This window comes from Sinocyclocheilus grahami, unplaced genomic scaffold, assembly GCF_001515645.1.
Source record: "Sinocyclocheilus grahami isolate Dianchi unplaced genomic scaffold, SAMN03320097.WGS_v1.1 scaffold1799.1, whole genome shotgun sequence".
NCBI classification, from domain to species: domain Eukaryota; kingdom Metazoa; phylum Chordata; class Actinopteri; order Cypriniformes; family Cyprinidae; genus Sinocyclocheilus; species Sinocyclocheilus grahami.
Window position 1 is genome coordinate 9,433 of NW_015506978.1, and position 5,976 is coordinate 15,408.

At 41.7% G+C, this 5,976-nt stretch overlaps 1 protein-coding gene across 1 annotated transcript in view; it reads left to right on the plus strand.

Annotated features, from left to right (window-relative positions):
• Window positions 1-2,938: 2,938 nt before the first annotated feature.
• The window catches only part of LOC107572707 (R3H domain-containing protein 1-like), a gene marked incomplete at its 3' end in the record, with an annotated part of 35,244 nt that continues 32,206 nt past the window's right edge, over window positions 2,939-5,976 (plus strand). Inside the window, exon 1 of the mRNA XM_016259135.1 lies at window positions 2,939-3,122. The remainder of the gene's footprint in view (window positions 3,123-5,976) is intronic.

Genomic DNA, 5,976 nt, shown 5'->3' on the forward strand with positions numbered 1-5,976 from the left:
GCCAAATGAATATGAATGGCACAGGTCAACTGCCCAGTAAAATAAGGCTGCAGGGGAGCAATAAACTAGGGATTTTTTTTGCAGGATGAATAATTCAGGGAAAAGCCATCTGGGGCACCGTGAGGGGAGCTAGATTGCTCCATTATGAAGCTCTAAAGCTGTGCTGAATGTGAGTGAGCTCAAGCTGCCCTCCCAATTTCAGCAGGACACAAGCGGTGGCCTCCTCCCTCGAAGTCCTGCCGATCAATTTACAGATAAATAACCTGTCTGGAGGGGAGCGTCTGCATCTCGGCACACACAGTCGAGCCTCCAGAGCTGATCATATATCAGAACAGAAAGTCCGGGATCATCTCGACGTGGGAGCTGTCGCTGTCATTGGAGGATCAGGGGGAATAACGGCGCACCCGCGGCCGTCTGGACCGGCTTTGGCTGACCGGTGTGTCCCGGTGAGATAAGCCCAGCGCTGACACCTTCTGCTGATGGCTGTATTGTTCTGCTTTCTTCAGTGGCTGCTGTTCAAGCGGTTGAATGCAAGACAATACCAGAATTATCATTCTGATGCTGACGTGCTCTGTAGAAGATCGAGCAGGCCGTGACACGAGGAAAAGATCCTCACACTGAATCATTCACAGCTTTTACATTTACAGACTGTTTGACTGAAGAAACGCCACGCACGGGTGATTTCAGCACCTCTGAATACATTTTCTCGCCTTAAATGCATGTTGAAACACAAGTGCCGGGGATTAAATGCTACTTTATTATAATAAGGGTATAGAAAGACAGATATTTTGATGGAAACATTATTTTGCACTCTTAAAAATAAAGGTTCTAAAAGGAGGTTTTCAATGCAGTGCCATAGAAGAACCATTTTTGGTTCCCCAAAGAACCTTTCAGTGATCCGTTCTTAAAAGAACCATTTTTTATTAATCTGAAGAAACTTAGCCACTATAAAGAACATCATGGATGTTAAAGGTTCTTCATGGAGCCACTAATGGCAATAATGCTGTGCATTGAACAGCTACTTTGTTTTATATTTTAATGTACAGCATCACTGGTTAGCAATGGTTGTTTTTAATGATGCTTTATGAATAAATCTGATATTGACATTACTGGAGCACTGGATTGACCAATCATACACATTTCTGTTTATAATATATATTTCTTCATGTGCTCACAACTATTGGGTTACACCTGACATCAAAGTCAAATGAATTGTTGCATGGTAATGGATAAAAACAGCACTTTCTTCAGGAAACAGCAGTGACACATGTAGCAGCAGACAGTCACGAGGACTACAACACAACAGTAGACATGGACAATAAATACAGACAATCACAAGGTAAAACTGACAGTTTTGTTGTGTTGGGATCAGTTTGACCAACACTCGATATTCAAACTGCTCGAAATGCTGGTTAAACTGTTCATTTCTTCTTGAAATTTGGTGAATATTTCTCATTTTGGGTCATGAGCGTGCATGTAAAGTTTGAACACATAGATGTGTTTTGTAAACGCTGTACAAAAACTTGTGTTGGGGTCATATAGACTACCCCACTGACCCCTATAGGTTTCTATGCAATTTGCAAAAACACTAAAGAAAAGTCTTTAGCTTGTCAAACACTAAAATATGAAATACACAATAACGTATGAAATGCACATCTCAAAGTTGACTCTAAATCATCCCAGGAAAATTCACAGTTTCTTCACCATGCTGAGTTTCACAGTCACAAAAATCTGTCAAAAGTTGTTTTTGGTTGTTAGTTTTTTTGGATCAGAATTACTAGACAGTTTCAGCACTGAACAGAAGTGTGAGAAACTCATTTCAGCCTCACAACGGTTTGAGAATAAACACTGAAGAAACACACAGCAAGTACAAATAGCAATGCATACTATTTACAGTACATTCAGTACAAATAATGTAAGATACTATTTATACTTACTATTTAGTGTGCAAGAAGTCACTACATGCAGTCATGACAAAAAACATCAAAATCTTTATTTTGTGTCTGTGCAGCAACTTTTAACAATAAAATATGTGGGTCAAATTGAACCCTAACACAATACAAACAGATGGGCATCATTCAATTTCTCTCATATTTTATATTTGTAGTCTCTGACAAGCTTGTAAACTTCTATCTTTTTATAGTGCCAATTTTTGCCAAATTGCACGGAAACCAATGTGGGTCAATTGGAGCCGCGACACAGAACCTGAAGCACAACAGAACATAAATAGGTAATCTATAGCTAAAGTGGATTATGATTGATTAGATCAGAGAAAGCACAGCTGATAACTGTGTTCGTGTGATCAGCGATTGGGTTTAATGGGAGATGCTTTTCTCTCTAATAGCTGATACTCTGGAAATCCACTGGAGTAATGCTGTCTGAACAACACTCTTATTTGATCTCAGTTTTAAATTCAGCTACATTTTCTGAATTTGCCATTCCAGATTAAGAGCAGACCCACACACAAATAATCAGCAAATACACAAATCAATAGATATTTTGAGCTCCGTTCGAGCACACACATCCGTATCCGTCGTGTGTGTGTGTGTGTGTGTGAGTGTGATTGCACTTTATCTGTTTGCGTCTGTAGATTTCAATTCCAATCCATCAAGAGTTTTTCTCTCACTAACAGCAGACTTCACAGCTGTGTTCCTCTCTATAGCCTATTCTATAGGTACATATTGCACTCCTGAAACATCTGTTTTCTGTCTGTTGACAGTGTTCTCGGGTGTATGGAGTGATAAGAAGAGAAATCAAAAACATACATGCATAGTTAACATGTATTTTTTACATTTGTGATGTATTTGTTGTTTAAACATCAATAGAAAAACAACGCACGTGAGAAAGCGTTGGGAAATACCTTATAACCAATGAACACATCACACTCCAGTCACGTGCGCCTCTTCAGAGCACCCGCCTCTCATGTCGACGCTGTGACGCGATTGGCTCGCGATCGCAGATAGACTGCTGTGATTGGCCCAACCGAGCTGTCCATCAAAGCGGTCCACGCCGCTCTCTTCAGTTCTCTCAGCGGGAACCCAAATGTTTCCTCACTGAATGACAACAAACACTCCCAAAATATAAGCGCCACCGTCCACACGCGACACACTGTCACGGAACCGGTAAGAGTATGTGTGTACTTGTTGTGTTTGCTGTCGTGTTGAGATGATGACACGCGCGGCTCTTTAGCGCGTCTGCTAGCGCGGCAGCTGGGTTAGCCGGCTAGTCCTCAGGCAGCTGGTGTAAACACATAAACTGATCACTAGCGCAGTGTATACTCCGAGTAGTTGGTGTTTTGGGAGCACAGCCTCTGAATAAACGCGCCGTGTGTCTTTCTGTGACTGAGCTCCACAGATGAGGCCTAAACCGTCGCCATGCCGCAGGAATACAGCGGCTCTGCCTGTTTGACTAACTGTTAGCAGCGTGTGTTTATATGGTCATGTATGACACATGCATGTAATGGAGAGCTGTCACATGTGCAAGTGTGCAAAGTTTCAGGCTGTTTGTAATACACACTCATGCCTTTACACAGGTGCAGTCACTACAGCGTGCGGTATCGAGACCAGAGGAGGTAAACAGTGCACAGATCAGTGGCTCTGCTAGATTCTCTCTTGAACCCTGTGTTGAAGAAAACCTTTCTGACAAGAGCTACTTCACCATTTGCGTCTTTAACCCTGTAAAGCCTGACATGTGCAACAAAAGCTGTTTTTGAAATGGAATCGTTTGTTGCAACTTTAGACGAAATGTAAAAGCAAATCTAATAAAAACGTTGCTTGTGTGTTTCTTGTCGAGTATCACATTCATCAGGCTTCTGTAGCTCGTGTAGTCTGATGCAGTGAGAATGTGACTCTGCTGCAGATGCTGATATTTACTAGAGCCCGCCCGATACCGATATTAGGGAGTTATACCGATATATCGGCCGATATTCTTTGTGTATATTATTGTACAGTTGGACACTTTCCCATCCGTGTGTCTAAACATCTGACTGGTACTATATATAGAGTACAGTATAGACATGAACAGAATATATATATATATACATAAACACATTTTTTGCAATGATCACTCACTCAATGATGTGGTGATCAAACACTTATAATGACGTGACGGAGATACGTAATGGAAATAAACTTTATTATCCAAAATGAGTCTGACGTCAGTGCACTGAACAGTGAAGTTGAAGTTCAGTTCCATTCAACTTTATTCCGTTGAAGTTTATTTCACTTCGGAACATTCATTCACGGATTTGCGCTACTGTCGTCACACACACACACACACACACAGAGAAGTGTGACATAATATACCTCTGTGAATAAATACATTTTAATTCACGTCTCGCGCACTTTAATGCGCTTTGAATGTAACGTGTAGGTTCCCTTGGAACTGGAATCATGGCGGAACATCATGTGAGGTCCACTTCGCAGGGCACTTACGGTCGAATAAGACAACGCGTGAATGCTGCCTGAACAAGAGACCTCCTTACTGAAGGGAAAGTGTTGGCTGGTGTCACTATCTCTTAAACGGACCGCGAATTTAACCAGCGGTAACTCCCGAACCCTGGGGGCTCTCGACGTGGTCTCATTCGAAAGAAGGCCTCGAGACGTACACTCGATTCGCGTTCAAGAGGGTTCCTCAAGTTGAAGGGATCCCCAAATTTGGTGCGGATCCGCCGCGTCGTTACGGAGATATGGCCGATATCGGCGATATCGGCCGATAATATCGGCTAAACGATATATCAGTCAGGCTGTAATATTTACATGATGAAATGTAAATCTGTAAATCATTTCTAACAGTGCAGCAGATACTGACATTAAATGATCTAAGTATCAGCGGTCGCTCTATATCTGCAGTAATCTGTCTCAGTGAGATGAGAGTGAAATGCTCCAAACATATAACGCAGTGATTGAGAGCTGAAGAAATAAAGGCTCCTCAGAAGATGTGAGATGTTCTGGAGGCTTGTGAAGATCATTCCTCCGCTGAGGAACAGTGAAAGTAAAGCTTCTGGAAACAAACAAATTAGAAAATGTGCATATTAAATATGATACAGGCAGCAGGCTTTAAACCAGGGGTCTCAAACTCAAATTGGCTAGGGGCCATTGCTGTGATTGACACCTCATAGGAGGGCCATTTTAACATTTAAGCACAACAATAAAGCAGAACATTTCTGAAAATTTACTATTTACTAAATTTAATATTTTTGTCAAACTTAACAAAAAATGTAAACAACAGTGTCTCTATCGTTGTTATAACAGTATATATTAGCTTTTAACAGGTAGTGCAAATATTTTTCCCTTACTTTATTTTAATTTAAATAACTTAAAACCTTGCACTCAACTAACAACATTGCACTGAACAAATGCAAACCCTGAATACATTTGTACACTATTCTATTTCTTGCCAGACACCTGGCAGCGCTTCTGCTCACACAACTTATAATGACGTGACGGAGATACGTAATGGAAATAAACTTTATTATCCAAAATGAGTCTGACGTCAGTGCACTGAACAGTGAAGTTGAAGTTCAGTTCCATTCAACTTTATTCCGTTGAAGTTTATTTCACTTCGGAACATTCATTCACGGATTTGCGCTACTGTCGTCACACACACACACACACACACAGAGAAGTGTGACATAATATACCTCTGTGAATAAATACATTTTAATTCACGTCTCGCGCACTTTAATGCGCTTTGAATGTAACGTGTAGGTTCCCTTGGAACTGGAATCATGGCGGAACATCATGTGAGGTCCACTTCGCAGGGCACTTGCGGTCGAATAAGACAACGCGTGAATGCTGCCTGAACAAGAGACCTCCTTACTGAAGGGAAAGTGTTGGCTGGTGTCACTATCTCTTAAACGGACCGCGAATTTAACCAGCGGTAACTCCCGAACCCTGGGGGCTCTCGACGTGGTCTCATTCGAAAGAGGGCCTCGAGACGTACACTCGATTCGCGTTCAAGAGGGTTCCTCGAGCT